The following is an 11,087-nucleotide window of genomic DNA, read 5'->3' as shown; positions in this document are numbered from 1 at the left end:
CATCACAAATCTTATTCATTTGTCTTGCTTTAATGAAAAAAAATAGATACTCTATTTGCGATTGATGAGATTGGGGGTGCAAGATCTCAGAAGTAAAATTAGCGAGAAAATAGCCGCCAAAGTTAGGTAATTTCCTAAGCGTTAGAGTCCTTGGAGACTACAATTTCCGTTTTTTTGTGTGTGCCTTAATCAATGTTTTCCCCAGCAGTAGCATCAGCATCATCATCAGCAGCAACAGCAGCAGCAAGAACAACTTTTACATTTGACAGCCGCCTAGCAACAACCACAACAACAACAACAAAATTCAGTGTGTTTCAAACTATTAACAGTCGGGGCTCATGTTTCATCGAAAGAGGTTGACAGCTAAAATATTATACTAAGAGTGGCCATTACGTTAAGGGGTGTGTTGTATTTCATCCTAATCCCAGTACAATGTGCTTGTAAGCTTAAGTAGGCTTACTTTTATTTTTCAGCTCAGCTCTTTGCAAAGCAAACCTGGGTGTCGTCTTTCCCCTATCGTTTGATGTTAGCCTCGTCCAGTAGATTGTGTAAGTGATCCTTATGTTTAACAAGACTATGATTTCGTATTTTAAACCATTTATAACGATTGATCAGTGGTGACTTTTCTCTTCGTCCGTTTTCATCTAGTTTTTGCGTTTCTTAGGTTTTTTTTCTTCTTACTTTTCGACGAGTTTTATGATAAGGTAAGAAGAATCCGCTGTTTGTATTTGTAAAGAATCGTGGTGAAACCAGACTCTCGTCAAAATAGTGAAATTGAAGAAAGCGGAATTTTTCGGCCGGCATGGCAATTTTTGTCACAACTTTTAATTCTTTTGACTTTACATCTTTTATGTCCATTTAGGAGTAAAAAAGCACATTTATTCTGGATTGGTTTTTCTAAAACATAACGTTCATTAAATGCATAAAAAATGGAAATCTTCAGTTTCCAAGGACTCTCAAACTTTTAAAAAATCATCGAACTTAGCCATTTTCTAGCTAATTTTAATTTTGAACCCCCCCCCCCAACTCTCCTGCAATCACAAATATCTCGACTTCTATTAAAGTTAGATGGGTATTTTCCCCCCAAAACAAAACAAGACAAATGAACAGGCTTTAAGATGTTACCAATAACTTTATATGGCCCAAAACTGACGAGTGCCTTATTACACCGTGTCGCAACACATTTGTTACCTGGTATCTGTTGGTTTTGTTGGTAGTTCAAGACCTGTGAAAATTTATTACGAGTTTACTAGAGATAGTTCTATTATTTTCAATGGAGGCTAACATGATAGTTTGTCAGAACAGATGTGTTTTCACGCCTTCGTTGTCAGTCTTGTTTACACCATGAGTTGTTTTAGGTATGCAATTACCGAGTTTTCAGGTGTTCTAAGGATGTGTACATTCTTTCCTGCTAATGCTTTAAGAAAATTGCAATCAGTTTAATTTTATTGACGAAAAAACAACAACAACAACTCCTGTTTGGCGAACTACAACAAGGCAAAAGGTTTCATTGGCGACAGAAGAAGCGTTTCATAGACTGCCTCAAAGATCCCCTGAAGCCTAAACGTTCTTACTACCCTGAAGCCCTTCAACATCAACTACACAACTTGGGGGCAGATTGTCCTGGACTGAGTCGGATGGCGATCAGTTGTCCGCTAGAGTGCAGAGTTCTGTGAAAGCGACGAGAATGTCTTCAGCTGGCGCACTCATCCCCGCCGACCCATCGGATGCCAGGTGGTCTTCGCCTCTACAGAAAAACGATAACACTTGAAAGTTTGCGATTTGCAAGACTACCTAAGTTTGATCATTTCGATGCACTTATGTGTATAATGTCTGGGGATCATGACCTCGATATCAACAATAAGAAAAAAAAATTATATTATTATATATATTATAATATATTATAATATATTATTTTATATATACATTTTAAACAACTGTTTTGTTTGTTTTTGTTTTTGTAAGTGCTTTTACGGCGCCCGCAACACCATAAGGTCATAAGAGTGCGCGGGACACCTTAAACTTTTTCTGTTGGTAGGAAATTTTGAGTTTTGCCCGGGTGGCGGCCGAAGCCTACTCTTATCGATTTTAGACCACCAAAGGATCTTTAACGTGCGCGACTTGCACACGGGCCCTCCCAGATTTTTCGCCTTTGTCCGAAAAGGCTAGGTGTAGATCTTTCCTACCAGAATATCAGGGGTGTGGCTGAAAAACTGCAGTAAGAAAAAGCCAAGGAGTAGCAGTAGAAAGGCTGTAGAAAGAATCAGGAGCCCAGAGGAGGGGTCAAAGGAGATGAGGGAGTGGGGGCAGAAAGAGGAGACGAAAGCAGACGACAGAACATTGCTTGAGAGCAGGAAAGGAGGTGAAAGGAGACAAATTTAGAGAAGAAAATTTTTCGGTCACTACCCGGATTCGAACCCGAGACCTTTGAATGAGAGGCCAACACCTTAACCTCTAGGCCACGAGAGCCCCCTAAAATGTTTATCGTAAACTTTATTGGCATTTATTTATTTCTTTGTCGAAAGCCTGAGGCGTTCGAGATTCTCGTAAAATAGTAAAGATATCTTTGTTCATTTTCGCCGAATCATTTCTCCCACATCTTTAATGCCAAACGCTCGAAGTGGTGTGTTTTTGCACAGTGCTGGCAAGGTGTAATCTAAGTTTGAATACAGCCCACTCAGTGGTATAGATTGTCTTTACGTTATCTTTTGAACTGAACACTCTCTTATAGAGATACGTTTATTATCAATGCACTTCACCTATGACAGGGCAAAGACTACGGAGAAGAGATTGCCTTCCTTTTCTGTCTTAGGCTGAATTGTGACACACGTTAGTCTTCCAATTTTCTTCCAAATTAAAAAAACCCAACTCCTTATGAGTTGTTCAAAATAATGATTACAAAAACAAATTAAATTATACTTTTGTAATGCTAGTGCTCCTTTCTGTGGGATGAATATGATGTAAAGATTTTCAATAGAAAATGAGGAGGAAGTTCTCTGTTTTATCAGGCTGGACGGACAATTGTGACTGCAGGCAAGTCACACAGGCTCATCCTCTCAGCCTCATTCTACCAATTCAAGTACATTACCTCGTTTGTTTCTTTGTTCTGACGGAATATTTGGGATCTAAAACCAGTAATAAATATAAAAGTACACGAGGTGGTCTGTCTTTTTCAAAACTATTTCATCGAGAAAAACAATATTTCTGGTCCACCGCTCGGCTCACTTCTCCCACAGAGCAGTTTCTGAAATGTCCTTTTCTGTTTTGCCCTTCAGACTTATTTCTCATTAAAATGAGCTCTACTAAATCTATAATTTGTGTTATTGATGTTGACTAAATAAGAAGAGAAAAAATAATAACAAGCTGAGAAAAGTTTCATGTTGAGCTTCCGTAGCCAGCTGAAACTCAATCTTTGAAACATTATTGCTGCAGGTCCCTATACCGCTATACGACTAGATCGAAGTGGCGACATTACAACCCAGAGCGTGCTAGCCTATGAGTTTGTCTTGGCGGTCGTTTCTGCTTTGATGTTGGTAATAATACTTGTGTGTGTCACGACGTGGTGGAAAGAGGCGCTCGTAAATTTTTGGGCATATGGGGATATTGTTATCATTTTAAGGCCAGTTCATTTGCTTTGCTTTTGGAGAAAAAATTATCCATCTATATTGAATAGATGTTGAAATATTTGTAATTGAAGGTGGTCAGGGTCGCCTCGTTTCAGAGGTAAAAATAGGGAGAAATGGCAGCCAATGTTTGGTCCTTTCCATAGCTTAAGAGTCCTTGGAAACTGGAAATTTGCTTTTTCTTGTGCCTTTAATCACTGCTTGTCAGTAAAATCCACACAGAAAATGTTTTTAATGAATATAAAAGGTGTTGAGCCAAAAAAAAAAAGAAGAAAAAAAGAAAAAAGAAGGAAATTAGAAAAAATTGCCCAACGGCCAGACTTTAGCCATTTCCTTTGATTTCATTTATTTTGACGCGCGCCTGATTTCATCACAATGCCTAACAACATTATCATGATATTTTTCATGTCCGTTTTTCTTTCACAGAAACACAGTTCTTCAGTCTCCGTAAAACCACCTCGAAGACATTCCCCGACAAAAAAGTTGTGGTAAACCAGACAACTTGACGGAAAACGTACACACCAGAGGTTAAATCCCCCCAGGACCTAACACACCCCCAAAGCTGCTAAGACACAACGGACTTGAACAAAAACTCAAAAGGCAAAGCCCCACTGTACCACCGTCTTGCCTTACTACATCACTTGGCAGCTGAAATACTCCGAAGAACATGTTCGATTCACGGAGAGGTGGTCAGAGGGCGTTGTTGATGGGTGTCATCATCGTGTCACTCATTTGGCTCATCTCCCACTACATAAACAACTCAAATCTATCGGAGCGGGTGAGAAATGTTTTCAATGTACTGGGTTCTGTGATAGTAATGGAGAAACGTGCAGGGATGATAAGGTGGTGTGGGGGCGGGGGGGGGGGGGGGGTTGTCTTTCTGTTGTTGTTATTGTTGTTGTTGTTGTTGTTGTTGTTGCTGTTGTTGTTGTTGCTGTTGTTGTTGTTGCTGTTGTTGTTGTCCTGTTATTGTTACTGTTGTTGCTGCTGCTGTTGTTGTTGTTGTCGTGGCTGTTGTGTGTGCGTGTGCGTGGTAGCCTGTCCTTCCGAATTGTTTGGAGCCAGGGCCACCGCCTCTCTTGGGTAGCCAGTGAGGTAGTTCAACCTCCCTGAATCTTCCCCAAAGAGACTATGCCACTGCGTACCTCTGTAGCGGGGCATCTCGGCAGCCAGTTGCTGTTGTAGCTGGTATTTTGTGGTTTGGCTTTTATTTATAATAATTTGGTGCAGTTTTTTGCTGTGGCGATGGGGTAAATATATTTGTTGTTGTTGCTGTTGCTGTTGTTTATTGTTGTTGTTGTTGCTGCTGTTAAAGTGTTTTTGGGAAAGAGATATTGTCCGACTTGCTGATTCTTCTTCTAAAGTATTGACCTAGGAGCTGCCACAAATCGTAGCTTTTCTCGGCACCGGTGGCTTTGAAAAGCAACCTGAATGATCACTGGACTACTGAGTTAGTGATAATGGTTCATATCTAATAAAGCAACAAAAAAATAAAGTCAACAACAGTGACCTTTACCGTATACCACGCGAATGGGCAACTGATTCTAAGGGTTACGCTATAATTATAACTAAGAACCGCCCATGCACTTCAATGCTTAAAAATAGTGCCATCGGCAAAAACAAACAATCAGATAGATAAAAAGAACAACTCAATAACAAACGACTAAAAACCACAAAAAATGGTTATACCAAATGGATCTTATAAATAGCCAAAGAGCTTTTATCTTGATTATCATTTTCCCTTCCAGGGCAAGATTTTCTTTAGTTAGGCTTGTGCATGATATTTCAATGCCACCCGGTTTTGTGTGCATAAATACAATAATAATGCCAACAGGATCTCTGACACGTGGTGATGTCTACCCCCCCCCCCCCCCAACCCCTAGTCGTTAGGCATTCGTCCTTTCATACCAGTAAATGCAGGGTGTGCCACCCTATAGAAAATGCAATACATCGAGGACATACTGACTTGTTGTTGAAAACAAAGTGTCGCTCAATTGAGGATAAGATGTTTGCTCAAAATTATTTGCTGAAGACGATAACGTCAAAAGAATGAATAGCACACGATTTATCTGAAAGTTGCTAGCGAAAAAAGATAATAAACTCATTGAGTACGTGAATTCTGATCATTCGACAACGCTTGAAGACGTGCTGTTTTCGGGCACTGTAAAAAGAAAGGATAATTTGTTTTTGCAAACATATTTGGGGGACCTTATTTAGGCCACATATGGCCTAAATAAGCTAACCCCCCTCCCTAACCTTATTTAGGCCACATATGTAGAAAGAAAGAAACCCTCTTCACATCCATCTACCATCACAGCAGGACATGTAATGAATCTAGAATCAATTTCAGGTCCTGTTCTGTATCCACAAATCTGCAGTTAAAAACCCGTACCTTTGGTACACATGTCTGAATTCCAGTAATGAATTTATTAATAAATGTGAGGCAGCGTGGTGGAATCAGGCTCTCGTCAAAATAATCAAAGTGAAGAAACTTGCATTTTTCCACAGGTTTGTGAATTTTTATCAAAATGGTGTTTTTCGGCTAAACTCTTTTCATACCCATTAAAGAACTCGTTTTTGTGTGGATTTTTCTGAAAAACGTTGATAAAAGATACAAAACACGTAAATTTTTAGTTGCCAAGGACTCTTTAGCTAAGGAAATAACAAATCTTTGGCGGGCATTTTCTCACTAATTTTATCTCTGAAAATAGGTGAACCCCACCTCCTTCTTTCGCAAATATCTCGATTTGTATTAACGATAAATGGATTATTTTTTCCATCCATATAAAGACAAGTGAACAAGCTTTAAGATGATACCAATAACTCTACATGCCAAAAATTTGACGAGAGCCTGATTCCACCACGCTGCCTCACAAATGTGTATTTTCTTCGAAAGTGGATAGGTGGACCTCGGGGTGTAGCCTAACATCGTCTAGTGTTAGGGTAAGGCAAGGTTTTAAAAAGAAGAAGAAAAAAAAAACTATGGTGGGCAGACTCGGTTCGACATTATTCCAGTTAAACTTCTACCTATATCATCATTTTTAATTAATTTTTTTTACTTTTTTTGGAAAAAAAGTAGTCTGCTTAATTTTTATTAAAATTTTTTTTTTTGTAAATCATCCCGGCAAACATGATGTATTTAACCGAATCTAGAGTAACACTGCCACCTGGCAACACTGAATGTCTTTGTATTTTGAGGATTTGAGATAAGCAACAGATTCGAATGGCATGGTTATGCTGATAGGCTAGTCCTACTACATTAGATCATGTATACAGCAGTTTGTTTTTTAAGTAGATTTCTAGAACCAGTCATGGATTCGCAAGATCGAGATTCTACTGATCTTTTATTTTGCGAGGGGGATTATTTCAAAATAGAGGAATGATTATGAATGAAAAGTGGACAAAGGGTAGGAGTTGTGTGTGTGAGTGCATGTGTTTGTGTGTGTGGTTGTGGTGTGTGTGTGTGTGTGTGTGTGTGTGTGTGTGTGTGTGTGTGTGTGTGTGTGTGTGTGTGTGTGTGAGAGAGAGAGAGAGAGAGACACACACAGAGAGAGAGAGAGAGAGAGAGAGAGAGAGAGAGAGAGAGAGAGAGAGAGAGAGAGTAAATGTAATAGTGTGTTTGTATGTGTGAGTGTGTGAGTGTGTAATGTGTGTAAGTGCGTAAATGTTATTGTGTTCGTGAGTGTCTATCTGAATTGTACGGTCCAAATGTACTTTATTTTGTTGAGAATTTCACATAGAATGCATACAACTACAAAACACCTCTTTATAAAATAAAAGAATTTTTTATTTTACTTATAGAGGTACAGTACAACAGTACAGGGTGATTTAAAAAATCACCCGCAAGGATAATCGGACAAAATGGGCAATATCTGAACTGCTAATAGTCATATTTAGACAAATCCTACATAATTCTCTTCGTGGTTTTTTTTTACTGCTCATGATTATTAAAGAGTAAGCCAACTAGGTAGTAATTTCCTAATCTTATGGGCATTCTTAAAATTCCAAAACTTGTTTTTAGCGCTTTTCTCAACGTAAAACGAATTCCGTTAAAAAAAACAACAATGACCATAAGTCAGCTCCTTATTCTTCTTTTTCAAAGTATTGTTCATACATTTGTGTGAAACTATATTTTATGCTTTCAAGTACAAAATCAAGCAAAATGTTCTTCAGAGACATGGCAGTAGGCCCACTGGAACATGTGGAAATTTTTGGGACAAATTATAGTCTACCTCATTATCTAATTTTTTAAAAACACATTTTTATTCACTATTCATGACAACTGTTGTTTTCAGTTATTATCAATTAGCAATTTTCGTTGATGAGCACAATAAAAAAATTGAATCAGAGACTTGCTGTCTAAAAGGTCTACTGCTAATGCTGTTGTTATCAAAGAAAATGGCACAATTTGATAATGTAAAAATATCCAGAAAATAATAACAAAATTATTATGGAGGCCTACTGAAAGACTGAGCAGATGCTTATAATCTCTGTTCTCTACTAGAATCTAGTAAGTTTGATCAAAACAGATTTTAGGGGGAGGGGGTGGGGTGGGGGTTGTAGATTTATCTAATAAAAGTAAAAATGGTCGTTAGGGTGACGTTTGTTATCATTAACTCTGGAAAATATAGTTAGACGCTGAATCTAAAGAAATTAACAAGAACTGTGCAATTCGTTTTATTTCAATTCCAAAGCCCAAAGCAAAGAGGTTATACAGGCATAGCAAAGTTAGATCTAGCAGACGTAGGCTCTCTGGCTGCTTCAGGCCTACTAGATCTAGTACTGATTCTATACAGGGAATCTAGATATAGCTATTACCTGCGCTATTCAAAAGTCAAATATATGGTAAATAAAAACAAAACTGAATTGTTTTGTCAGTCTGTACACCACAAGTTGCCATAGCCGCGCCTATTAATTGTTGAATAATGCGATGCCGAAGCAACACGTTATCACAGTGTGCGCGGGAGAGCGAGGTGTATACAGAATAACACAGCCATTAATTTTTATTTCATCGCGTTGTAAAAATTTTATCGAGGTTGATTCGCCCTGCCACGTGCACGTTCACTCTGCCTACAACAAGACTACCAAAGATTCTCTACACGATCTTTGCTACTACTACTACTACTACTACTACTACTACTACTACTACTACTACTACTACTACGAGACAGTATGAGAGAGTGCCGCTCAGGCAAAGATAGTGTAACTTTGACTCAGGCACGTTGTGTACACACTTTTTTACTTTACTTACTTTCCCCCCATCCTTTGTTGCCGTTAAGCGTCGAGGGGAGATGCAGTTTTCTATGGCAGGCCAGCTCCGCAGCTCTTTCAGTTGTGATGTTATGTTTTCTTAGGGTTTCCTTGACACCCTCAATCCACCTTTTGCGTGGCCTTCCTCTTCCTTTACAGCCTGAGTGCTTGGTGTTGTAGGCTCTCGAGGCTGGCTAGTCAGGTGACATGCGTAACAGGTGGCCAAACCATGTTATCCTCTGTCTTTCTATGTAACGCAGGCAGGACTCTGTGCCGATAGCTGCTCTTACTTCTTCATTTCTCAGCCTGTCTCGTCTTGTGATGTTAAGGGTTTTGCGGAGACATTTCATTTCGTATGCAGTGATTTTGCTTTCATGGGGTTTGCTTAAGGTCCAGGTCTGGCACTGATAACATAATGTTGGTATGAATAATGAGGTGATCAGCTGTCTCTTTGTGTCCATGGAGATGTTTGGATGAGATAGGAGGGGGGCGAGCTGGTAGGTGACAGCGTTGGCTTTTTGAGTTCACATTTCTATTTCTCTGTCTATGGACCCGTTTTCAGAAAAAGTGCTGCCAAGATATTTAAACTCCTTCACCTGTTTCAGTTGTCAACTATTGACATGGATGTTCAGGGGACTATGGTTTCGGCTCAACTTCTGTTTTTGATGTACTTATTTTCATGTTGAATTTCTCACATGTGTTGTTGAGTTCGGTAGTGTGGATTTTGGAGGGTTTGTTGGTCATGATGAATAAGACATTGGTCGTCTGCGAACAGAAATTCATTTAGGCTTACTGGGCTTTTGTTTGCTTTTTGCGTAATTGTGTCCATATATATTATAAACAGGAGGGGAGATAGAACGCATCCCTGTCGTACTCCAGATCTTACTTTGAACCAGTCTGTATTGCCTTCCTTCGTTCTTACTGAGCTTCTGCTGTTGGTATATAGAGCTCTGACATTATCAACATTTGTCCTCTGACGCCATACTTTTCGAGTGTCTTCCAGAGTTTTGCATGTTTTACTCTGGCAAAAGCCTTCACCTGGTCTATAAAGACGATGTTGGATTCTTTGTTGTGTTCGATTGTTTTCTTGCATATCTGACGTTGTGCGAATAACCCATGCATTCTCTTCCCTTTCGGAATCCAAACTGAGCTTTGCTCAGATTTCTCTCTATAATAGGTCTATGCGCTTCTCTAGTATATTTGCATATATCTTTCCTGAGTGACTTAACAATGAGATGCCTCTATATGTTGTGCAGTCGCTTTTGTTGCCCTTTTTTCCATAATGGTACCACTATGGCTTTCTGCCAGTCTTCTGGGCAGTTTCTTTGTTCCCAGGCTCTGTTGAAAATTCGCCTCAGCCACAGTATACCTGTGATTTCACAAGCTCTTATGGCTTCCACTGTGATGTCATCAGGTTCTGGGGCTTTATTCTTGGGGCTGGTCTTGAGTGCTTTTTCTATTTCACTGGGAAGTATTGGTGGTTCTGTTTGATCTCCATATGATGGTTGGAACTCTACTTGTTGTCCGTGGCAAATGTCTGGGTTGAGCAGTTCTTGGAAGTAATTTTCCCATCTTTTCTTAATTGCATGTTTGCCGAGAATGGCATTTTCCCTCTTTGTCGTCTATAATGCATGTCGGGTTGTATGGGTCTTTCCTTATCCGCATGCTCTTCACACTTTTATATAATTCTCTTGGGCTTTCCTTGCAGATTTTGGTCAGTTTCTCGCCATATATTTTCCATGCATTTTCTTTGGCAGTTTTGATGATTCTTTTGGTCTCTCTTCTCGCTTTCCTGTATTCTATATAGTCGTCTTCGGTCTTTGACTTCTGCCATTTCTTGAATTTCTTCTTTTTCATTCTAATTGCTTCTTTGGTTTCATCATTCCACCAGCATGTTGTTCTGCCTTTCTTTCCATCTATTCGTTTGGTGCCACAGCTGTTTTTCAGTATTTCTGACAGGGATTTTTTGAATATTTGCCATTCGTCTTCTATGTCCTTGATCCCAGGTGACAGTTTATAGTACTCCTTGGTAATGTCATCCTCGACTGCTTTCTTGGTGTCTGGTTCCTCCAATTTTCTTAGGTTAGTCGTGGTTTTTCCCCTGTTCTTCTTTGTTTGCTTTACGTTGTTGGTTGTGAGAGTAAGTATCACAGCTCTGTTGTCCGTGTCGATGATTTAGTTTGGAGTTTGGAACCGCTCTCGAATCTTTGGCTG

The sequence above is a fragment of the Aplysia californica genome, unplaced genomic scaffold (assembly GCF_000002075.1).
Source record: "Aplysia californica isolate F4 #8 unplaced genomic scaffold, AplCal3.0 scaffold00386, whole genome shotgun sequence".
Lineage (NCBI taxonomy): Eukaryota > Metazoa > Mollusca > Gastropoda > Aplysiida > Aplysiidae > Aplysia > Aplysia californica.
Note: the sequence above shows the minus strand (reverse complement) of the source record.